General features: G+C 42.3%; 1 pseudogene; it reads left to right on the top strand.

Annotated features, from left to right (window-relative positions):
- LOC109845943 lies at positions 20,681 to 21,373 on the top strand (annotated as a pseudogene).

Genomic DNA, 26,627 nt, shown 5'->3' with positions numbered 1-26,627 from the left:
TTAGAAATATGAAGATTCGAGAGTCAAATGTAGAATTAATTTCGGTGACAATAATTCGTCTACTTGACTTTTAAAAGGGTGCACCTTCAAATCGCAAGAGACGGGCATGGTCGGAATCTGATGAGGAAGATGATCATCCATCAGAGCCAAATCCAAACTCGAGCTCGGGTAGAGATAGAGAGAATTCATCAGGAAGCGACGAGGAGGCTAGAGGTGATGAGGAAGAAGCTAATGAAGAATAAAGAGTGGTTGTGTGTTGCAACATAACTAGGATTTGTTGTTCCTAGTATCTTCTTCAGTAATAGCTCCTTGTTATCTTTTTCTACTTTTGCAGTTGGACCCTAAATTATGTGTTGCTTAGAAACTGAGTTTTCATGCGAATATGTTGTCTTTGTATAAAGCATATATATGTTGTTATTTATGTAATCTGCTTTGTTTTCCTTCCAGCTTGAAAGCTCGGCATCGAGTGTAAGTTTGTATATTTGATTTGAGGTTTTTAGACCCGGATGTTCAGTTAATAGGTTCTCAAGCTCAGAGTTTAGATAGAGAGTCACTGATTTAGATCCTCATTTGACCAAATATTGGGCAGTGAAATTCAGGTATGATAGTTAAGAAATCAATGTAGCCCAAACCATTTGCTAAACGCCCCCCCCCCCAAATTAGTCTCGTGTTACTCATTCGTTATACGTTGCAGCTAAGAAATGGTTGGAATTAGAATAATTTGTAGAAGAGTCGCTTCGATTTCCTGTGTTTTTCCATGCGCTTTTATGTAATGCAATACATGGGCTGAGGCCCTCCTTTCCCTCAAAAACAAATAAAAAATTAACACAACGGCTTAAAAAAAGCCAAGCTGTAGATTCCTGCCACCTCTGACATATGCAGCGTCAATGTAGTTATTTCCTAAACTATAAGATACTAAAAATTAAGATACAGGGTGAGGGTACACATCCTTACACAAGGGCAGCAGCATTAGTTGTACCTTGACCGTACACCAAGTTAAGGAAAAAGGAGATGCATCAAATATTCAAATATAATTAACAAAAACCCCCCACCAACCCATATATATATATACACACACACACACACACATACATATATAATTACACAATGAATAATTGGATATTAAATCCGACCAATTCTGTAGGGAATCTACCCATCCATGAATTGCCATAGGATTATGCTGTCTCATGTCTCTCATCTTCAATATGTTATCATATCTACACTGAATTTTTGTGCCATGCTGGATTGTGTATGGGATGTGAACCTTATATGGTTTATGTCACTCATGTTAATCGTATCTGCAGGTGTATTTGTGCTATAGGATCAAATGTAGACGTAGTCACGTATACCATCCTAAACACAGGTGCCAACATAAATATTAAAGTTGATGATTCATATCCATCTAACTTTAAGATTTGTGTCGAGATGTGTACGCATGATATTCTCTTTCTTTCCTATATAATTTTCTACATAAGGTTCTCCAGAGGTTGAACTTGACCAAATTTAAAGGCTGGTTCACCGCTAGATTGTTATACTTAAATTTCATTTGTTATTACTTATTATGTGTTTCACTATTTAACATCATATTACATCAGATGGTTATACCTTCGTGAACCAACACTATTATAAATCTGAACTCTCATCTGAGAAATTTAAGTCTGAAAACTATGTTTTAGTCGAAAGTAATGCAAAAAATTCCAATATATACTGTTCACGTGTCACGCCCTGCTTCCCAAAATACTGGGGAATCGGGATGCAAGCAAGCCCGCGACGTATTAGACTGAGGGGAGATAAGTGCTAGACCCTTCTTCTCAATCTAATATGCTAAGCGTCAAGCAAAATAAAGCGAAGGCACAGGTCCCCGATCATACATAGTAAGAATATAATAAACAACTCAGAATGGAAAAGAGACATATCATAAATAGAATATCATCCGAGACACAAAGTTTCGGTCAAACATGCCCTTATTACAAAACAGTCCAACTAAAATATGAAAATACATAGTCCAACAAAATAGAAAGGAAGTACTATAAAAAGAACTAAATCCCTCAAATATTAAAATTGAAAATGCTACATAAGTAATCTAATATCCCTCAGCAACTACATAAAAGAAATGTCTAAGCTCTCGCTTGCTCTTCTGCTCCATCTGGAATACACTCCGGCTGCAAGGCATCTCCATACTGGACCTGTCCGTCCTCTAAATCTGACGTACACCAGAGAAAACAGGTGTACGTCAGCGTGTACGGCACACGGTAAGATCCCACAAGTAAGAAATAAAACGGTCAAATACCAATGCATTGACAGATATAACAATGTATGCGAATGACTGAAATACTAACAAATTAAGTATAACAATAGATGGATCTATAGTAATCTAACAATGGAGTTGCGCAACTAACCACCTTATAATAGGTCAAAGGTTCACATCTCAAACATAGTCAACATTCATATTCTCGGATATTTGACTGTTCACAAGTCCCCTACGTGCTTCCAATAGGACTCCACGCAAACCGATTCGGCCTGGTTCGAACTCCAACCGACCCGGGTGAATATCACATTCACGGACCAAAGTGACGCTACAAACGTTCACTGTGGCCCATCAAACCAACCCCAGTACGAAACAAACCTAACTGGTACGAATCTGGAAGATAAATCAACAGTCTTATCCGATTACATGAATAAAGACTTTCCCCATCCCAACTCTTCTTATTTTCTAAGGCAACAACACACAAGTCTCTGGGTCTTACTCATATCACACAGGTCACTATAGTCATGTATATCTCGTGATTCTCAATTATAACAAGGGATAATAAATGCAATGAATACTATGTAATAGTGTCATGAGTCATGAGCAGGAATCGTGAACAACTACTAATAACAGTGCAAGATGAAACTACAACTATCAAATAAATACGCATGAAATGTCGCAATTTCCAATCGTCATGATCATAAATTTATTAATTCCGAAAATAAACTTTATCTAACATTCTATACCTTTTCATTCTTTCTTTTGTTTAAACTATGTTCTTTCTATTTGAACTCTTCTTATTGTTAGTCATCATTCAACAAGTAATTCCACACATAATTATCACATGAAATAATCTAATCAATATTATTAAGTAACCAAAAATAATTTTAACACGAGACAAGAGAGGGGATCTTGCCTACGACGAGTCCGACTATGGTTAGAGGGCTGCGGTACGGTGACAGCGTGCGGGGGAGCTCGTGGATGGCTCGGTGACGAGTTCTGGAGGCGGAACTAGGGTACGTGCTTGGGGAGACGGCGGACTATTAGAGTTCGTCGGCTAAAGGAGGAGGGGCGACGGTCGGTGAGGGGTTCGTGGAGGCGTCGGGCTGTTTAGGTGCAGCGGGTGGTCGGAGCTCGGGTCAAGGGAAGAGTTGGAGGCGAGCGGCAACAGCGTGAGGCAGTACGGCAGTTGGATCTGGTAGAGGGTGAGATGGGGTTCGGGCGGTGCGGTGGAGTTTAGGGATGAGGAGGTCTGGTTATTGGTAATGAAGGAGAGAGAGTGAGAACGAGAGAGAGAATAGGCTGGTGATGGGATTTCTTAGGGAGCGTGAGGGAGAGAGAAAAGAGGGAGTGATGGAGTTAGGTGAACGTGATGGAGAGAGAGGGAGAACGTATGATAGGGGCTGGGTTAAGGTTGTGGGAAATGGAGGAGAGAGAGTGTGTTGAGATGTGAGGGAGAGAGAGATGATTGCATGAGATAAAAAGGAGAGTACGTGAGAGGCGGAGTGAATTTTTGGAGAGAGAGAGAGAGCAAATTACAGGAATAAAAAGAAAGTGTTAAACGTGATTATGGGATTGATTGGGAGTGATTAGAGAATTGATTAGGGAGGGGTTATGGAAAGAATATAAAGAGAATATTAAGGGGAGAGAATCAGGGAGGAAATTAGGGGAGAGAAAAGATTATGGAATTATTTTACATAATATTCAGAATAAACATTATATTAATAAATAATATTAATAAACAACCAAATATCTTTATATTTATATTTATATGCTAATGTACTATGCTCAGGTTTACATTAATAATAATAATAATAAACAAATATTAATTTAAATGTTTTACCATAATCAATTAAATTTATAATTAACAAAACTATTAAAATAAATATAAATCTAGATTTTTAAATCATAAAAATTTCTAAAAAAATCAAGAAAAATATAGATACTCTTTTAAAAATAATAATTCAATATTTTCAAATACTAGAAAATTATTTTAACTAGTATTGAAATTCACGGTCATTACATTCTACCCCCTTAAACTAATTGCGCCCTCGGAATTAAAATAAGAACTCAATGACAGATATGAAGTGATATCCATAAGTAGAGGTGACAAGGAACAAGAAACAGTGGGAAGTTACAAGACAAGAATAGGGAAGTTTCGGAGTCAAAAAGTAATAAGGTAGGGACTGAACGAAACCTATCAAGAAAAACAAGATAAGGGCTCAAGAATAGTCTCACGGATGAAATATGATATGCATCTAAGTTGTCCATTATATTCTCACTAATGAGGACTCGGGACCTTGACCGGGACCGGGACCTGCATGGGCCACCAAAAAAAACCTGTCATGCCACGCTTCCCAAAATACTGGGGAATCGGGACGCGAGCAAACCTGCGACGTATTAGACTGAGGAGAGATAAGTGCTAGACCTCTTCTTCTCAATCTAATACGCTAAGAATCAAGCAAAAAAAGCGAAGGCACAGGTCCCCGATCACACATAGTAAGAATATAATAAACAACTCAGATATGAAAATATCATCCGAGACACAAAGTTTGGGTCAAACATGCCCTTATTACAAAACAGTCGAACTAAAATATGAAAATACATAGTCCAAAAAAATAGAAAGGAAGTACTATAAAAAGAACTAAATCCCTCAAATATTAAATGAGAAAATACTACATAAGTAATCTAATATCCCTCAGCAACTACAGAAAAGAAATCTCTAAGCTCCCGCTTGCTCTTCTGCTCCATCTGGAATACACTCCGACTGCAAGGCATCTCTCTACTAGACCTGTCCGTCCTCTAAATCTGACATACTCTGGAGAAAACAAGTGTACGTCAGCCTGTATGGCACACGGCAAGATCCCACAAGGAAGAAATAAAACGGTCGAATGACCAATGCAATGACAAATATAACAATGCATGCGAATGACTGAAATACTAACAAATTAAGTATAACAACAAATGGATCTACAGTAATCTAACAATGGAGTTGCGCAACTAACCACCCTATAATAGGTCAAAGGTTCACATCTCACACATATTCAACATTCATATTCTTGGATATCTGACTGTTCACAAATCTCCTACGTGCTTCCAATAGGACTCCACGCAAACTGATTCGGCCTGGTTCGAACTCCAACCAACCCGGGTGAATATCACATTCAAGGACCAAAGTGACGCAACAAACCTTCACTGTGGCCCATCAAACCAACCCCAGTACGAAACAAACCTAACTGGTGCGAGTCTGGAAGATAAATCAACAGTCTTATCCGATTACATGAATAAAGACTTTCCCCATCCTAACTCTTCTTATTTTCTAAGGCAACAACACACAAGTCTCTGGGTCTTACTCATATCACACAGGTCACTATAGTCATGTATATCTCGTGATTCTCAATTATAACAAGGGGATGATAAATGCAATGAATACTATGTAACAGTGTCATGAGTCATGAGCAGGAATCGTGAACAACTACTAATAATAGTGCAAGATGAAACTACAACTATCAAATAAATACACATGAAATGTCGCAATTTCCAATCGTCATGATCATAAATTTATTAATTCCGAAAATAAACTTTATCTAACATTCTATACCTTTTCGCTCTTTCTTTTATTTAAACTGTGTTCTTTCTATTCGAACTCTTCTTATTGTTAGTCATCATTCAACAAGTAATTCTACACATAATTATCACATGAAATAATCTAATCAATATTATTAATTAACCAAAAATAATTTTAACACGAGACAAGAGAGTGGATCTTGCCTACGACGAGTCTGACTGCGGTTAGAGGGCTGCGATATGGTGATAGCGAGCGGAGGAGCTCGTGGATGGCTCGGCGGCGAGTTCTGGAGGCAGAGTTGGGGCAGGTGCTTGGGGAGACGGCGGACTGTTGGAGTTTGTCGGCTGAAGGAGGAGGGGCGACGGTCGGCGAGGGGTTCATGGAGGCGTCGGGCTGTTTGGATGCAGAGGGTGGTCGGAGCTCGGGTCAAGGGAAGAGTTGGAGGCTAGCGACGATGACGTGAGGCAGCACTGCAGTAGGAACTGGTGGAGGGCGATATAGGGTTCAGTGGTGGTGATGGCGGTGTAGGCAGGGGAGAACGAGAGAGAGAGTGTGGGTGCCGGCGGTGAACTCGGCGAGTGATAGGCTGGGGGTTGTCGTGGCGTAATGAGGGAGAAATGGGCTTAGGGTGAAGCAGATGCGACGGTCAGAAGAGGCAGCTGGCGGTGATGGAGCTTGGCAGGTTAGGAAGTAGGGATCTGATTGACTGAGGCGAAGCGCCTGTCGTCGTGAGGGCTGGGCTGGTGGCGACCTTTTTTCAATGGGCGGTTGGGCTTGAGGCGGCTTGGGTGTTCTTGTGCGGCACGCGTGGTGGAGTTTCGGATGAGGGGGTGACTGCTGTTGTGGGTGATGAGAGATGAGAGTGAGAAATTAGAGAGATGGAGAAGAAAACCGAAAAGAGAATAGGGCTGTGATAGGATTTCTTGTGGCGGAACGTGAGGGAGAGAGATAGAGAGGAGTGATGGGTGTGTTAGATGTGCAAACGTGAATGGAGAAAGAGGGGAACGGGAGGGATGGGGTTGGCGTTAAGGTTTGGGAATAAGAGGGGAGAGCAGTGTGTTGAGATGTGAGGGAGATGAGAGATGAATTCGCGTGAGCAGTAAAAAGGGAGAGTACGTGAGAGGCAGGAGGTGAATTTTTGGAGAGAAGAGATGAGAGAAATTACGCGGAATAAAAGAAAGTGTTAAAGCGTGATTATGGGATTGATTGGGAGTGATTAGGGAATTGATTAGGGAGGGGTTATGGAAAGAATATAAAGAGAATATTAAGGGGAGAGAATCAGGGAGGAAATTAGGGGAGAGAAAAGATTATGGAAATATTTTACATAATATTCAGAATAAACATTATATTAATAATTAAAATTAATAAACAACCAAATATCTTTATATTTATATTTATATGCTAATGTACTATGCTCAGGTTTACATTAATAATAATAATACTAATAATAATAATAATAATAAACAAATTTTAATTTAAAAGGTTTTACCAGAATCAATTAAATTGATAATTAACAAAACTATTAAAATAAATATAAAACCCGATTTTTAAATCATAAAAATTTCTAAAAAAATCAAGTAAAATACAGATACTCTTTTAAAAATAATAATTAAATATTTTCAAATACCAGAAAATTATTTTAACTAATATCGAAATTCACGGTCATTACATCACGCACCTGATCAATTCAGGTCAATTCAACCTCTCATCAAAATCAAAGCCCCGTGACTCTTCGTTAATGATACGTGGGCAAGCAGATCCCAACACATCCGTTCAAAAGGACATTGGGCCGACCCTAATAAGACCAAGTATTGGCTCCAAGGATTTCTATGAATTACAAAGCTAGCGCTCTATTATTTATAGAAAGACACCAATCATTGTACGCACATGAGGGAACACACATAGATAATAATAATAATATCAGCTAAGGTTTGATTCCCGAATCATGAATACTGAATGTCATAGTTTTATTGAGCCTGGGGACTAATCTATTGGGATAGGGACTGGCACGACATATTATGGGCATTTCGTCCTATTATTTGAAGGCCATCTCCAAGGCTCTAACAAGTCAAAGCATTCATTTTCAAATCAAGTAATTGGTTCGATCAGAACATCTTGCAGAGAGGGGTGATCTACTTCATTTATGGTGATAAGAATGGTTAATTGTAGAATTATAACTTTTCTATTTATGATATAGATCATCGCACGTTATCATCGTCAAAGCTTCTAGATCCATTAGTGTGGCTATGGCTATAAATCGATGGAATCACTCCTTTGTGAGGGTGAAACCTTAACGGGCTCTTGGTCTTTTGCACACACCGCCGAGCTGGTCGTTGTAGGATTCCGTTTGTTAGGAGGTCGCGTACGACCCCCAGTCCGGGTATTGGCTTGCGGCTCCTTCAATGATCCCCAGCTTTCCTTGACAAGCGCTTTTCCTCGATTCTCGGGTAGAGCACCGATACGGTTGTTCAGAGGATTCCTAGACTTGGGAATCAACGCAAGAGAACTCACAGCCTGACTCATGGGCTCCATGACGGTAGCGGTACGAAATAATTTGATATAAGGGGCTGTTTGGTTCATTTCCTAGAAACCTAAGTTTGGTAGATTACTCATGGAAAATTGGTTGTGAGACTCATTTCCATGTTTTCAAGCCCATTACATTGAATTTTTAGAAAGAAATGTGTTTCCTTAAATTTGGGACTCATTGCATTATTATCTTGCTAGCGGGTGGGTCTCACATGCACAACATCTCCTTTTTTCCTCTCTTAACCAAACACAAGAAATGAAAATCAAACACATTCACGTGGGTGTGTCGGATGTTTTGGTTTCATTTTATTAGTTTCTCAGCCAACCAAACAGTCCATGAACGTCAAATATTTGCATTGTAGTCCCTCTCCTTCTTTTTATTTTTATTTATTTATTATTTTCCCCCCTTCCTTGGTTGTTGCATGCCTCTGTATTTGATGTGAGTATGCCCTGTTAGGATGTGTGGGGGCCACGAAATTTGCGTGGAAGATGTGAATGCGTTTTTGGAGCTCACGCGTCTCATGGTGGGGCCACATATCCACGAACACGGAAGCAATTAGTGTGCGGCCCACCTAAGTCCTCTCCTATAAATACCTATGTAATTTCGGCCTAGGGTTTTGTAGCAAAGAGGGGGTGGCAGCAAAAGGCAAAGTCAGTTTTTTTGTTCTTCTTGAGTGGTTGCGGTTGTACGAGTGCAAGGCAGAGGAAAAGGACAGCGTGTGGCTTTGTGCTTGGCGCCTTTGGCTCTTTTGAGAGAGATATTTGTGTGAGGGATCTGAGAGTTTGTGTGAGGGTTTAGATTGAGTGATTGTAAACCCTAGTTGTATTCTCTCCCTCTAATAGTAGATCTCCCCCCCTCCTTGCCCCGTGGACGTAGGCAGTTTATCGAACCACGTAAAATTGGTTTGTTTGTGTTTGTGTCCTTTGTAATAGTTTTTAAGATCCCTCGACAGGTTAGTCCTAGAACTAATGAGAGGAAGAGCCGATATTTTACTTTGTTGAGATATTTGCTTCAGATTCTTGTTTTCTTGGTGAGACGAGAATTCTTATTGGGATCTTTCTCTCTTATTGTGCACTAGAAACTCTGTCGAAATTTTCGCTGCATACAACAAGTGGTATAAGAGCCAAGGTTCCAGATCTAGGGTTTTGTCTTGGTTGGAGGAGTAGATCAATTTAGAGGCTCGTCTAGGGCTTCATTTGGTGATAAATGTGGTGATCTTTTGGTAAAGAATCTATCTTTTTAGTTTTGGATCTAAAAACACGCAGGCGACCACAGTGGGAGCCGACAGCTTTTCTATGAAGGCTGGCGTGTCGCAATCTCGGATCCGGATCCCGGTTGAAGAAGAGGTCGAGTACGAGTTCGACCAACAGAAGTTCGAGGAGTATCTGTCATCCTCCTCCTCTAGATCCTCCTCCACTCGCAAGCATAGGAAGATCAATGCCCCCGTTGCTGCTGTACGAGTGCAAGGCACAGGAAAAGGACAGCATGGGGCTTTGTTCTTGGAGCCTTTGGCTCTTTTGAGAAAGATATTTGTGTGCGGGATCTGAGAGTTTGTGCGAGGGTTTAGATTGAGTGATTGTAAACCCTAATTGTAATCTCTCCCTCTAATAGTAGATCTCCCCCCTCCTTGCCCCGTGGACGTAGGCAGTTTATCGAACCACGTAAAATTGGTTTGTTTGTGTTTGTGTCCATTGTAATAGTTTTTAAGATGCCTCGACAGGTCAGTCCTAGAACTAATGAGAGGAAGAGCCGATATTTTACTTTGTTGAGATATTTGCTTCAGATTCTTGTTTTCTTGGTGAGACGAGATTTCTTATTGGGTTCTTTCTCTCTTATTGTGCACTAGAAACTCTGTCGAAATTTTCACTGCATACAACAAGTGGTATAAGAGCCCAAGTTCCAGATCTAGGGTTTTGTCTTGGTTGGAGGAGTAGATCAATTTAGAGGCTCGTCTAGGGCTTCATTTGGTGATAAATGTGGGATCTTTTGGTAAAGAATCTATCTTTTTAGTTTTGGATCTAAAAACACGTAGGTGACCACAGTGGGAGCCAACAGCTTTTCTATGAAGGCTGGCGTGTCGCAATCTCGGATCCGGATCCCGGTTGAAGAAGAGGTCGAATACGAGTTCGACCAACAGAAGTTCGAGGAGTATTTGTCATCCTCCTCCTCTAGATCCTCCTCCACTCACAAGCGTAGGAAGATCAATGCCCCCGTTGCTGCGATAGCTGCACCTTGCAACACCCCTCCGGCCGCCAACAAGGCCGGATTAGCAAATCTGAACTCCTCCTCAATTAGGGAGTTGAGTACTAAAGGCGCGCCAATCCTATCAAAGAGGGCACGCCAAAGGCAACGCCAACGACTCACGTGCCAACTTGCTAAAGCTTTAGAGTCAGTTGATAGGATTCGCTACGAAACGGATCTAAAGTCCAAAAGGTGCCAACCGCCACAACCGCGAGCGAACAACCTCTCCTCCTCCAAATCATCAACAAGTGAAAGGATCCAAGTCAAAAGGACTCGTTTAACTCTTGAGGAGTGGATTCAGAAACACCGTGTATTGCTTGCATACGCACAATTTCTTGTGCAAAAGGCACAAAAGATGCATAAGAAGGACATAGCCGAAAAACAACCAAAGCTGCATCAAACTTGGAGGTCAAAGTCTGAAACAGCGGCCAAAAAGATCAAAAATTGCGGGTCACTTCAATCTGACCCTCCAAGCTACGGGTCACTCAGGTATGACCCTCCAAGCCGTGGGTCACTCAAGTCTGACCCTCCAAGCTGCGGGTCACTCAGGTCTGACCCCCCATGCCGCTGGTCACTCATGTCTGACCCTCCAAGCTGCGGGTCACTCAGGTCTGACCCCCCATGCCACGGGTCACTCAAGTCCGACCTTCCAAATCGCGGGTCACTCAAGTCTGACCTTTCAAGCCGCGGGTCACTCAAGTCTGACCCTTAAAGTCACGGGTCACTCAAGTTTGACCCTCCATGCCGTGGGTCACTCAAGTCTGACCCTCCAAGCCACGGGTCACTCAATTCTGACCCTCCCAGCCACGGGTCACTAAGTCCTGACCCGTGCCAGGGCTGAGACAGGAGACACTCCGCACTTGTTTTTCTGATTCCATCGAGTTTCGCCCCTATTCTAATTAATCCGGTAGTTCTAGTGAAACCACACGGTAGTGTGAACTCATCCAGAGGCAAGAAAACAATGGCGGATTGCCTGGGTCCTTTACCTAAGGATCGAGGCAAAGTTTCGATAAGAGAGTGCTTGGGTCTGGTGATTGAATCCCGAGCAACTACTCGAGCTGGGGGTCGCACATGCCCTCACGACAAGTCAAAGTATTTCTATAATGGAAAACTCCTATAACTGACCACCTCGAACTGCAAGTTAGTATCTAAGAGCTCGTTAAGGTCCCACGCTCACGAAAGCGTGGCTCCAAACGTGTGACTCTTGAGAATGCCATTAAGGTAATAAGTCCTCAGAAGGAAACGTGTCCGTCAGACGATGACGTTATACCTGAGAAGTCATGCCAACACGCGATAGATTGCTCCGGTCATCATGTCGATGAGTTGTACTATCAGGCTGGGGGTACGATAAGACCTCGAAAGAGAGATTCTCAGGGTATGGACTTTCATTGTCTGCATACCAAGATGATCAGGGCAGTGTTATCAACATGTAGCTACCCCAAGATCGCTCCGTAGAGGGTCACGATATTTGAGAGGATCTCAAACGGAACGACTAAGTCCAAACTAAAGCGTCTCCGTAAGAAATGATCAGTTTTTCAAGGTGACGAACTTCCAGAAGTCACAATTAACATGGCTGATAAGGGAAAGTCGATTCGACCTTCTAGTTCTGACCCTCTTATATCGCATCGTCTAACTCGGCTATGCGTAGGGACTACTAGACGTAGGGATTATCAGAGGATGAATAGAGGCCTATCCTCGGATGATGAGGTATCAGATGCCAACTTGACAGTCGTTTCTGACAATACAGTATCCAGCCCAGGAAAATCCCGCAAAGTGTTTAGGATTAACACCAAGGAAGTAACCAAAATGGTTGAGGGTGCTCTAGCTAAACAAAAAGAAGCATTCAAAATCAAAATGGAAATGGCTGTATAGAAGATGAGGCAAATGCATGACCAACAGATCCGAACGTTGTCGAATTAGATAGGTGAATCCAGTCGTCGTAACAATGTTAGCCAAGCAACTAACGATTCAGATGAGGATAAACATCTTAATGCTGATAACCCTCTCGTTGATCAGAATGCTGTAGGTGGCCCTACTAAAAATAAGAACGCTAGGGGTGGCTCCACTAAAGATAACGACGTTGGGGGTGGTGCCACCAAAGATGATATTACCGGGGATGGCCGAGTCGTTCCTCTTAGAAATCGTCCAAAGCATGATACAGACGAGGACGAGAAGATGAAAGAACTTGAGAAAAAAATCAAAGATCTGATGTTTGTTCGAGAGGTGAAGAAAACCGGTATTCCGTGTCCTAACCTAAGAGAGTGGGACTTAGTGGCATACCCGGTGAAGTTCAACCTGATCAACTTCACGCAGTTCGACGAGAAGGGTTATCCCACTCAGCATCTGATCTACTTCAAGGCTCACTTGGGCATGATCTCTGGCAATGAGCCATTGATGGTCTGGTCATTCATTAGCACCCTTCGTGGGCCCGCCTTTGATTGGTATCGTCGTCTTAAGCCTTCAAGCATCAACAGCTGGGATGACCTGGAGAACCTATTTATCATTCACTTCTTTGATGATGACACCGAGGTGTCAATTAGGATGCTCTTCGAGGAGAAGCAAGAAGACGACAAGACGGTTGACGACTTCGTCAAGTGCTTCTAGAATAAGGTGATGAATTGCCGAGATCCGATTACAGAAGACTTATCCTCCAAACCTGTCACAACAACCTCTCATTAGATGTGTTAGAAGTTATGGGAGTAGCACCCTCCAATACCTGGAAAGAGTTGAAGATGCACTGAGAGCGGGCCGAATGCTTCCTCAGAACTCAAGCTTTGTCTCCCGTGGTAAGGGAAGACACCTACAACAATTGTTGATGTTAATCAGATGTCGCAACAACAATCCCAGAGATAGCGAAATACTTCAGGTCCGAAACTATAAAAAGAGTACTCCTTCAAGGACAAAGACGTTCCAAGTATTTTCGAGTCCCTTTTTGAAAATAACAAGATTAAGCTACCACCTATCGCAAATCAGGAGGAAGCTGACAATACTTTGGATCCAAAGTACTTTGCGTACCACAGGAGGATCCTTCATCCCATCAAGTATTGCTTCGCTCTCAAGAATAGCATCCAAATCTTAGTTGAAGGCGGCGTCATAACACTGAATTAAGCTGAATGAAGACTCCGACAAGTATAAGAGTATAAACTGCTCCTTCCCACATTCCGAAAAGTATACGAGTATACATTGCTTCTCAATCCTCTAATAGGTGCATGAGGATAAACTACTCCCTGCATACTCCAACAGGTATACGAGTCTAAACTATTTCCTAATTTTCATGGGAAATTCCTGAAGAATTTTTATACATAATATTCTTAAGGATAACCCAGTCATGCAACTGAGTGTAATGTTAGACCCAGTTTCACGAAGGAAGCTAGGGTGGATGATTCATGTAACGGGAAGTTCCCGAAAGAATTCTATATAATGTATTCTTAGGAATAACCCAGTCAGTACGAGAAGGTGATGAATAAGAAACCCCAACTCAAACTCCTACTACATCTGTGCACTCAACACTCCCATTGTTAGAGTCCAGACATAGTACTCGAAATTTTAATATCCTAATCGTTGATGATTGTCAAACTCTTTCGTGTTAAGTATTTGTCACTTAATACCAGGAACCCTCTTTGAGTGATCTGTATGAATCAATACTCCCACTGTAATTTGTACTCCCACTCTCTCTGTTCATTCACGAATCGAGTGATCAAACCTTCCTAAAGTTAGGATTGTCTCAAACCTCCCACTCGGTCAAACATTCTTATAGTTAGGGCCGAAGCCAAAATCCCCTCTCGATTCCTTCCGTGAATGAGAGGTTCACTTTCGTATCGAGCGATCGAACCTTCCTACTGTTAGGGTCGCCTCGAACTCCCACTTGGTCAAACCTTCCTATAGTTAGGGCCAAAACAACAATTCACTCTCGATAAATGAGAAACCTGTAGGCTATCTAAAAATCACAATAGATAGCTGATCCCCATCAAGCTTCAACAAACAAAAGCTACAAACAGAGGACTTTTCACACAGATCAAGAAGAGTTACAAATCAACGACACTTATGACAGCTGATGAAAACTCTATTCAGTAGCCTTCATAACCAACTGTGAAAGTTACAATCTGACGACTTTTACACCCCATAACAAGCAAAGATCAATGAGCATTAGCCTTTGCCTCTCCCAAACGCAGAGTCCACCTCTGTTTTTCTCAAACTCAAAACGCACACGGACTGTGTGTTCTTTAGCAGATATTCAACTCTGCAACGCAGAGTTAAAGCACAAAACACACACAAACTGTGCGTTCTTCAGCAGACATTCAACTCTGCAACGCAGAGTTAAAGCACAAAACGCACATAGACTGTGCGTTCTTCAGCAGACATTCAACTCTGCAACGCAGAGTTAAAACACAAAACACACACAGACGGTGCGTTCTTCAGTAAACACTCAACCCTGCATCTCAAACTCAAGACGCAGAGTTGAGATTCAGCACACAAACGGCCTGTGCGTTTCCAATCTCTAGCAGAGATTTAACTCTGTGTCTCAAGTCTTAGGCACAGAGTTAAGGCCCAGAACGCTAATTTAAGCATTTGACTCTTTCAAACACAAGCTAAACGGCCTCACAACCATTTATCCCATGTTCTGAGGGATTTTCGCCGACTTAGGAGCGGATTTAGGGGTTGGTTACACCTCTTATCCCCCTATAAATAACCGCATTACTCAACTGAGTAAGGGGTTGATCGGTTTTTGCAGCTAAATCGCATAAGGTTGAAGATTTGGAGATCGAAACCGCATAAGGTTGGGTAGAGAGGGCGAATTTTCTGAAGATCAAATAACTGTTTGGCAGTTAACAAATCAAATATCAGAGAATCCCTTCACCAACGGCAGATCTACTTGGCTATTAACCGAATTTTCGGTTCTAACAACTCTGTTACAGAGTTTCAACTCGCTCTGAGTTCTTAAACTCGTTAGGAGTTCTTAATTAAACTTGCAATGCAAGTTAATTATACTAATTGATTATTCGGTTTTCAACAACTCTTTTCAGATTTTTCAACTCGTTCTGAGTCTCTCAAACTTGTTAAGAGTTCTAAACCAGATCCATCATACAAGTCAATCGTTCTCGTGAGATAGTACGGTCAGATCGTCAACGGAGAGCAAATTCGACGCAAGCATTCGAAGGAGGTACTCCATCACTACCAAGAAGAACCCAGTTTTAAACAATGGGGAGAATCAAATTCATTCTCCTCTCTTTTGTAATCAGAATCCAAATTGTAATTGATTTTTGAGGGAATACAAATCAATTTTTCTTTCATTTCTTTTGCATCGAATTTTTCCATAAACAAAAGATGGCGACTCTGCTGAGGATTAGCTTCTCTGACGATGAAGTGGTGGCGTAATCTGACGTTCACCTTACGAGAACCACCGTCAAAACTCTCGTCGTAGAGTTCGACCATGCCAAGTACGGGGAGGCCCTCTCACTCTGGATCGCTTAGCCTTAAAGCTAGGCGCGATACCTGTAAGATCTCTAAGGAGGTCGTAACTACTGTTGAGATGCCAAAGAAAGCCCTCTCCTTTGGCCAAGACCTTTAACTCGCTTTGCGAGTTGAAGACTCCACACCCGTATCAACATGGTGTGTAATAGGTTTTAAGAGGCCTATGATGGAGGAAAATCCAACCAACGCCGATGACGTTGCAGGCAAGGCATTGAAACAAGCTAAGAAAAACGCCGTTCGACGAAGGAGAAGATCCATACGGCGAGCATACTTGCGGAATACCTGAGCTACTGCCCAACGCAAAGATTGCGTTTCTGAGCCCTTACCCGAACCGTGCGCTTCTGCTCCAGAACACACACTTCGTGGCAATAAACCCGATTATGAACCTTGGGTAGTCCAACTTAAATGCGACCCTCAGTGGCGTGTGGTTCAATCTAGACGCACACCTCAAGAGTGCGTCTCAAAACAAGACCTTCAAAGGCACGTTCTGTCATCCAAACACACACCACAAGTGTGTGTTCAATCCAAACACGACCCTCAGGGGTCTGTTCAATCAACCAAACGCACACCACAGGTGTGCGTTCAATCCAAACAAGACCCTCAGGGGTCTGTTCAATCAACCAAACGCACACCACAAGTGTACGTTCATCCAAATCAAGACCCTCAGGGATATGTTTCATCATCAAAACGCACACCACAAGTGTGCGTTCAATCAAAACACGACCCACAGGGGTCTGTTTCATCAGTTAAACACAGGCCTCGGCCTCGTGTTTATAAACCTAAATGCGACTCTCGCGTTTCTTCTCAAGGACATAACATGGTTCGTCGAGTTCAAGAGAGTCGGCATGGGCTTAAGGTTCATGTCCAACCCACCCAAGGGTAGGGGGTTCCATCTCCACCCTCACGAGATTTTTCCCAGGTCTTTGACTTACGTGAACTACTATCGAGAGGAAGGCCAACACATCAAGGGGCTCATTCATGCCAATGTGAGCGGCTCATCTCCGCCATCATCTCCGAATGCAGCTCTTGCTCACCTACGCCTAGACAATTGGTGTTCAACAGATTGACGAATGTTGTTAGGCCTCCCAAACGACAACATCGGCATAAGAAGACCTCTGAAATCGAATATCCCGAGGTCACTATCAACATGATCGGCAGAGGAAAAGCCTCACATCCCGATTCTGATGAGTCACAAAAAAGTCATTCCCCGACTATTCAGGAAATTTATGACGAATTCGAGGGAGTATACCGACACACTCGGACTCGGACAGGAGCTATCCGTTCGGTTGACTAACAAAAATTAGCTAAGGGGATTATGTTGAGTGATGAACATTCTGCGATAGCCGAATCTCAATCTTTAAGCTCTGTCGTGGCACAAGAGGTTTCTATTTACATGACAGGAAACCCCGAAGACCTAGCTAAGAGAGTGGACGAACATCACATCATGCTCTAGGCACAACAGGAGACACTTCTCCAAATGAAGGATATGTTGGCCCAACTTCTAGCTGAAAAAGGCAAAAAACCTGAGTCTTCCAGGAGGACTACGTCAAAGGGAAAGCAAAAAGCGACCGAACATTCGGATCGTGAGACTCACAACCTGGAATCCTCTTCTGAGAATGAGAAGGGGATAGAGAGAGAACTACACCCTCAGTCCTCTAAAATGGATGAACTAGAAGCTCGCCTCAGCGCGCTCGCCAACAGAAGTGAGCTCCACAAGGAGGGAGTGGTGCGGCCTTACCCCGTTGAGTGGGACACGGCTCCCTACCCACCAAAATTTAAGGCCCCTACCCGGCAACCGTTCGATGGCACAGGTTCGCCAAATTAGCACATCTACTACTTCAAGTCTCAGACTGGAGATGTGGTAGCGAATGATGCCATCCCGACTCGTTTGTTCATCGGCACTCTTAAAGGAGTTGCCTTTGAATGGTTTATGAAATTGCCTGCTGGGTCCATTCAGAAATGGGTAGATTTGGAAAGGCTCTTCTTAGCTAGGTTCTTCGAGGATGATACAGAAGTCTCAGTCCCAACTCTTCTCTCCACCAAGCAGAGGAAGGGAGAATCTATCAAGACTTATGTAGAGAGATTCCGCAGCATGGCATTGTGATGCCCTTCAGGTATGACCCAATCAACACTGGTTGAAACTTGCGGGCACAACTTGCAGACTCAGCTCCTGGCATAGATGGGAGTAGCAGAATGTCGCTCCTAGAGGCAACTGGTATCGCAAGGAGAGCAAGCCGAAGAGATTGTTGCTCGAGTGAAAGCCGAAGAAGTTGCACAGCCTAAACCGCAACAGCAACGCGATCAGCACAATGCCCAGCGGTCTAAAGGAAAAGAGACTTTAGCAGTCGACGCCAACACGCGAGCATCGCCACTTGCTAAGCAAGGTAAGGCATCCAGTCAGCAAAGAGCACCCAAGCAATACTCATTTAAAGGGGAACATGTAGACACCTTGTTCCAATTACTTCGGAAGAACAACAAGCTACAGCTTCCTGAAATCAAGAAGCCGGATGAAGCAGGGAAAGTGGATGACCCTAATTACTGCCGCTATCATAGATTCCTAGGGCATCCTACCAGAAGGTGCTACGTCTTTAAAGACATCCTGCAAAATTTGGAGAATGCTAATGTGCTCACTTTGAAGCCTGAGCAAAAGAATGTATTCACCAATATGATAGCGGTCCAATTCGGTGACTTCCCGCTAGTGGCGACTGCAGATGGCGTTGTCCCCATTCATAAAGGAGAACTGCGCTTGAAAAACACTGACGTGCACAGTGCGACTGCAGATGGCGTTGTCCCCATTCATAAAGGAGAACTGCGCTTGAAAAACACTGACGTGCACAGTCAGAAAGACAAGGGTTTGGTACCCCTCACTACCCCGAAAGGGGAGATCATGTGGGTACATCCCGACCTAGTGGAAGATTGGCAGTGGACGAAAACCACGTCCAAAAAGAAGAGAAGAGCCAAAATCACTCTTTTTATTTTACTCAGAAATATTAAGAAGTGATACAAAAACCCTGTTCTTATTAAACAAAAGGAATGATACATAATTAAGCCTCCGGACCAGTGAAAGTGAAAGATGCAAGCCAGGACTGAATAGCAGATAGTCTTTCTTCGTGAGCGGCCTGCACTATCACCTCGGCTTTCTTCCTAAGTGCGCTCTCGTCCGGTGTCATCGCATTAGCTTCCTTTTGGATAAGTTCAAGGTCCTGCACCGACGAAAGATAAGTGGCATAAGTCTTCACACTTTCTAATGTGAGTCTCTTCAAAATTTCCTCTTCTCGCGCAAGCTCAGCCCTGTGTCGAGCCAACTCCACCTCTGGCGTTCAAATTTTATCAAACGCAGAGGTCGAACCCTGCGTAAAGCTTTCAAATGCAAAGTTTAGATCTGGCGTTCAAATTTTATCAAACGCAGAGGTCGAACCCTGCGTAAAGCTTTCAAACGCACAGTTCAGATCTGGCGTTCAAATTTTATCAAACGCAGAGGTCGAACTCTGCGTCAAGCTTTCAAACGCACAGTTCAGACCTGGTTTTCAAATTTTATCAACGCAGAAGTCAAACTCCGCGTCAAACTTTCGAACGCATAGTTCAGACCTGGCGTTCAAATTTTATCAATGCAGAGGTCGAACTCTGCTTCAAACTTTCAAACGCACAGTTCAGACCTGGCATTAAAATTTTATCAATGCAGAGGTAGAACTCTGCGTTAAGCTTTTGAATGCACAGCCCAGACCATGCGTTCAAAACTGATTAACGCAGAGGTCGGACTTTGCATTAGAAATTTAAATGCAAAACCCAAGTCATGCGTTACAAAGTTCAAACGCAGAAGTCGGACCATAACGTTTCAAATTCGATACGTAGAGTCCCAACTCTGCGTTATAATATAAAAACGAGTCATCTTTCTCGTTTACAAGAACCCATCTAGGGTTTCCAGAGAACTCGTCGAAGCAAGTTTGACGGCCATAAAGAGCGATACTTACCACCAACGAGAGGAGCCTGGTGCGACGGCTCCGCAGCAGCGGCCGGCTTGGAATGGGTGACAGTCCTCTTCTTTGGACCCATTAAGGATGATGATCGGAGAAGATGAACAAGGTTCACCGGAGTTCAAAACGAAATCTTCGTTAAGCTTTTCGAAAAAAGACAGATGAAAAGTCGGATAACTTTTGATTTGACCCAAGCGGTCTATTTATAGACAGCTGTGAGCTATCTAAACAGGACGAGATTCTAGGCCCAGAATCCCGCCAAACGTGGCCTGTGCGTCTGCGTTGGTTGAGCTTCTGAACGCAGAGTTCAACTCTGCATTTCAACTTTCAAGCATGCGAATCCACCTGTGCGTTTTAAACACTACCAAATGAATTTCTCAACGTTTAAAGCTAAGACATAGCTTTAAATAAATAGAGGGAAACAGATGTGGTCATCAAGGTGACCAAAGCCGAGAAGAAATAGATGACTCCGCTGTGGAGTCTATGGGATGAGTACATATAGATTGCAATCAACAACATTAAAATTATCTGGCTCGATCCGACGCACAACTCATTCTTCTAAGTGGCTTAACATCCCAACCAAGATTGATGAAGCCAAGAGCTACACACAATTTGTTCTTCTAAGTGGCTTAACATCCCAACGAAGACTGATGAAGCCACAGGAGCCACGCACAACTCATTCTCCTAAAGGGCTTAACATCCCAACAAAGAGTAATGATGTTATTGCTAAAATCATCACCCCAGTTGAGCTGATCGAGAAAGGAGATAAAGTGGGTTCCTTTGAGGCCGCCCTCCTGACTAAACTTGGGATAAAGCCATTCTCATATGGGCTGGCGATTCTCTCTGTCTATGACAATGGATCTGTCTTAAGCCCAGAGGTGCTCAACCTCACGGAGGATGACCTCGTTGACAAGTTTGTAGCTGGGGTTTCTATGGTTGCTTCGTTGTCCTTGACTCTCTCTTACCCAACTCTTGCAGCTGCGCCTCACATGTTCTTCAATGCCTACAAGAACGTCCTTGCTGTGGCTGTTGACATTGAATATACCTTCCCACAGGCTGAGAGGGTGAAGGAGTATCTAAAGGATCCAAGCAAGTTTGCTATTGCTATTATCTCTGCTGCATCTGCTAAGAATGCTGCTGCTCCTGCCTCTAAGGAAGAAGAGAAGAAGGACGAGCCTGTCAATGAGTCTGACGATGACTTGGGATTTAGTTGTTTGACTAAGTTCATTATCATCAAGACTCAAAAGCTATCTTGTTTGGTTCGAGGAAATAGAATTTTAGCATTCCAACAACCAGGTTCGCAATGTCTTCAAATCAGACGAAGTGAAAAACCAACCAACTAAATTTTGGGATCCAAAGTATTTCGAAAATTCGTCCCAGTCAACCGCGAACTTTCGAAAACTTTGGAGGGGGTTCTGTAGGCTGTCTAAAAATCATAATAGATAGCTGATCCCTATCAAGCTTTAACAAACAAAAGCTACAAACAGAGGACTTTTCACACAGATCAAGAAGAGTTACAAATCAACGACACTTCTGACAGCTGATGAAAACTCTATTTAGTAGCCTTCATAACCAACTGTGAAAGTTATAATCTGACGACTTTCACACCCCATAACAAGCAAACATCAATGAGCATTAGCCTTTGCCTCTCCCAAACACAGAGTCCACCTCTGCGTTTCTCAAACTCAAAACGCACACGGACTGTGCGTTCTTTAGTAGATATTCAACTCTACAACGCAGAGTTAAAGCACAAAACGCACATAGACTATGCGTTCTTCAGCAGACATTCAACTCTGCAACGCAGAGTTAAAACCCAAAACACACACAGACGGTGTGTTCTTCAGTAAGCACTCAACCCTGCATCTCAAACTCAAGACGCAGAGTTAAGATCCAGCACACAAACGGCCTGTGCGTTTCCAATCTCTAGCAGAGATTTAACTCTGCGTCTCAAGCCTTAGGCGCAGAGTTAAGGCCCAGAACGCCAATTTAGGCGTTTGACTTATTCAAACATAAGCTGAACGGCCTCACAACCGTTTATCCTGCGTTCTGAGGGATTTTTGCCCACTTAGGAGCGGATTTAGGGGTTGGTTACACCCCTTATCCCCCTATAAATAACCGCATTACTCAACTGAGTAAGGGGTTGATCGGTTTTTGCAGCTAAACCGCATAAGGTTGAAGATTTGGAGATCTAAACCGCATAAGGTTGGGCGGAGAGGATGAATTTTCTGAAGATCAAAGAACTGTTTGGCAGTTAACAAATCAAATCTCAGAGAATCCCTTCACCAACGGCAGATCTACTTGGCTATTAACAGAATTTTTGGTTCTAACAACTCTGTTACAGAGTTTCAACTCGCTCTGAGTTCTTAAATTCGTTAAGAGTTCATTTTTGGTTCTAACAACTCTGTTACAGAGTTTCAACTCGCTCTGAGTTCTTAAATTCGTTAAGAGTTCTTAATTAAACTTGCAACGCAAGTTAATTATACTAATTGATTATTCTGTTTTCAACAACTCTTTTTAGAGTTTTCAACTCGTTCTGAGTCTCTCAAAATTGTTAAGAGTTCTAAACCAGATCCATCATACAAGTCAATCGTTCTCGTGAGATAGTACGGTTAGATCGTCAAGGGAGAGCAAATTCGACGCAAGCATTCGAAGGAGGCACTCCATCGCTACCAAGAAGAACCCAGTTTTAAACAAAGGGAAGAATCAAATTCATTCTCCTCTCTTTTGTAATCGGAATCCAAATTGTAATTGATTTTTAAGAGAATACAAATCAATTTTTCTTTCATTTCTTTTACATCGAATTTTTCCACAAACAAAACCCATCCTTAGTTTGATAATCAAACCTTCTGACAGTTAGGATTATCTAAATCTTTTTGATTCTCGGAGTGGATATCCCACTCTTAGTTTCACCTTCCTGGATTCTTGAAGTGGAGATCCCACTTTAAGTTTCCTTTGCAACTGGAGATAGAATATAAAATTCTTCCTCTTCAGCTTTGGAAGATATAATATAAAATTCTTCCTCTCCCGCATTGAGTTTGCTTGTACCCCAAAAGAAGACCTGGAGATAGAATATAAAATTCTTCCTCTCCAGCATTGGGTTCGTCTTTTCCCCAAGAGAAGACACCATCTTTCAACTCCAAAATCCATGCTTCACACGCATGTGGACTTTTATCCTGAAGCCTAAGTAGGGGTAAGTAAGCGCCTAACACGCGTTGCCAGTTAGTTCTTGACTGTAAAAAGAGCAGAAGCCCACATATTCGATATTGTGCTAGGTTGTTATTAATAACACCATAATCCGTGCCTTACACGCATCAGGAATTTGATCCTGATACCTAAGTAGGGATAAGTCAGCGCCTAACACGTGTTGCCGGTTAGTTCCTGCCGTGAAAAGGACAAAAGCCTACATATTCGACATTATGGCAGGCCATTATTAATAACACCAAAATCCACGCCTTGCACACGCGGGGAATTTTATCCTGAATTCTAGTCTTTCACTGATTGAAGAAGACACCAGAATCTCAGTCTGTGGAATTTGATCCCGAAGCCTAAGTAGGGAAAAGTCAGCGCCTAACACGCGTTGTTGGTTAGTTCTTGATCGTAAAAAGAACAGAAGCCCACATATTCGACATTGTGGCAGGTAGTTATAAATAACACCATAATCCGTGACTTACACGCGCGGGGAATTTTATCCCGAATCCTAAGAAGGGATAAGTCAACGCCTAACACTTGTTGCCAGTTTAGTCTTTTACCGATTGAAGAAGACATCAGAATCCCAGTCTGAGGAATTTGATCACGAAGGCTAAGTAGGGGTAATTCAGCGCCTTACACACGTTGTCGAGTAATCTATTCCCTTAAGAAAGACATAGTCTACGTATTCAATATCATAGCACTAAGAGAGTTAACTCTCCTAGCACAACTTTTGACCCAAACAAGTATGCGTATTAATTTAATAGAATTTATAAATGTTTGTTTTTTATAAGTTTATTCTGAATCACTTTTTTGCTCCTGTAATGTCAAATGTAAAAGCGACATGCAATATTGAGAATAACATAGTTAAGAATATGTAAGAGGATATTCTGCCGAGAGTCTCAAACCATTAGGGCCCCATTTGGTAAAGTGTTAAGGAAGAGATATTATGGAGAAGGATTAACATAGTTAACCTACTTGATAATCCGAAAGACTAAATTATTAACTCATTATATATGTTTTATTTTAGCCATTGTGATCATTTTTAGTATTTGAGAATAACACCATAATCCGTACCTTACACGCATGAGGAATTTGATCCTGATACCTAAGTATGGATAAGTCAGCGCCTAACACGTGTTGCCGGTTAGTTCCTGCCGTGAAAAGGATAAAAGCCTACATATTCGACATTATGGCAGGGCATTATTAATAACACCAAAATCCACGCCTTGCACACGCGGGGAATTTTATCCCGAATTCTATGTAGGGGTAAGTCAGCACCTAACACGCATTGCCGGTTTAGTCTTTCACTGATTGAAGAAGACACCAGAATCTCAGTCTGTGGAATTTGATCCCGAAGCCTAAGTAGGGAAAAGTCAGCGCCTAACACGCGTTGTTGGTTAGTTCTTGATCGTAAAAAGAACAGAAGCCCACATATTCGACATTGTGGCAGGTAGTTATAAATAACACCATAATCTGTGACTTACATGCGCGGGGAATTTTATCCCGAATCCTAAGAAGGGATAAGTCAACGCCTAACACTTGTTGCCAGTTTAGTCTTTTACCGATTAAAGAAGACATCAGAATCCCAGTCTGAGGAATTTGATCCCGAAGGCTAAGTAGGAGTAAGTCAGCGCCTTACACACGTTGTCGAGTAGTCTATTCCCTTAAGAAAGACAGAGTCTACGTATTCAATATCATAGCACTAAGAGAGTTAACTCTCCTAGCACAACTTTTGACCCAAACAAGTATGCGTATTAATTTAATAGAATTTATAAATGTTTGTTTTTTATAAGTTTATTCTGAATATGATTTGAATATTTTCTTTATAATTAGAATGGTTAACTCTTAATCCTTCTAAATAGGAGTATTAACAAACCGCTTATTTTGATGGGTTAACTCATTTTAATCCCTCTAGAGAGATTAGCTTTACCCTTCTATATTTTTTATGTTTGGAAAATTATGGAGGGTTAACTCACTTTAACCATTGTATAGATTTTTTTATTTCACGGGTTAAAAAGAGGTTAAGTCTCCTTAACCCCTCACTTAACCCTTTGCCAAACGATAATAGGCTATAAGAATTGGATCCCAAATAATAAATATGTGAGAGCCAATAATCTTTTTTCTATTGCGAAATAAGAAGTATAAGGATGTGCATGAGATTCCTAATTAAGAGGATTCAAATCCTGATTATGAAGGGATTGTTCTTGAACGAGGCACTGCTTGATAGATTAACGGTTGTTTATTAATGGTCCCCTGAAGATAGATTAACGGCTGTTTATTAACTTGATCCTGTATTAAGATAAACAAGGAGGGATCTCTAAAGAAGTGGCAAGAGAGAGTGCAGGAAATTAGCAGAAGAACGGCCAGGAAGACTGGCGGTCGACCGCGAACGTGCACAGAAGGGCACTATGTTTCGGAGCTGAAGGCGGTCGACCGTGGCAGTCGACCGTGAAGACCCTGTTGGTGATGATCTCTCAGGAAATCAGTTCGGTCGACGACCACGGTCAACCACGAGTTGACTGTAGGATTTTGGTTCTCTGTCAGGGGTGTTCAGTCGACAGCGAGCTTCATGCGGTCAACCGCGAAACCTGTACGGTCGACCGCCATGGTCGACCGTAGATGAATTTTGGGCTGGGCTTTGTTTTTGACCTATTTCGTTTCTGAGTTAATATATAACCCTAAACCTGATTAATTTGGGTTAGGCAAGGATGATTTTGAGCAGTCTTTGAGAGAGGATTGCTGCATCCAATTGTGGGAGATTTGTGAGAGATCTAGAGCTTTGTTTTAGGGTTTGATCTGTGAGATTTGTAACTCTATTTGTATTCTCTTGATTTCTAATAGTAAGAACTCTCCCTTCCTTGCCCCGTGGACGTAGGAAACTTGCCGAACCACGTAAATAGTTTATTCTTGTTGTGATTGTGATTTGCTTATTGGTTGTGGTTTATCTCGAGTTATTGTTTGTGTCGCACTCGAAGCTTCCACCGCATACAACAATTGGTATCAGAGCTTCAGGCTTGTTCGAAGGATCCAGTGAAGATTCCTATCTGAAGAGTTAAATCAACAACATGGGAGAAGCAAGCACATCGGGATCGTCTCTTACGAAGACGATACATAGTTTGAGCATCAATAACATGAAGATTGATGTTCCGAAGTTCGGCGGCAAGATCAATTTCAGATTGTGGATTTGTCAAGTGATGGACGCCTTGGATGCATAGAATTTGGAGGAGACTCTTGAGTTTCAAGAGAAACCTACTGATATGGAAGATAAGGTTTGGTAGAAGATGAATAGTAGAGCGTGTGGAGTTATTCGGTCATGCTTGACGCCGGATCTTATTTATGATGTCATAAATGAGACGTCGGCGAAGAAGATGTGGGAAACACTCAATAAGGTAGAAAGGTAACCCGACG

The sequence above is a fragment of the Asparagus officinalis genome, chromosome 6 (assembly GCF_001876935.1).
Source record: "Asparagus officinalis chromosome 6, Aspof.V1, whole genome shotgun sequence".
NCBI lineage: Eukaryota > Viridiplantae > Streptophyta > Magnoliopsida > Asparagales > Asparagaceae > Asparagus > Asparagus officinalis.
This window is presented reverse-complemented; position numbering and strand designations above follow the sequence as displayed.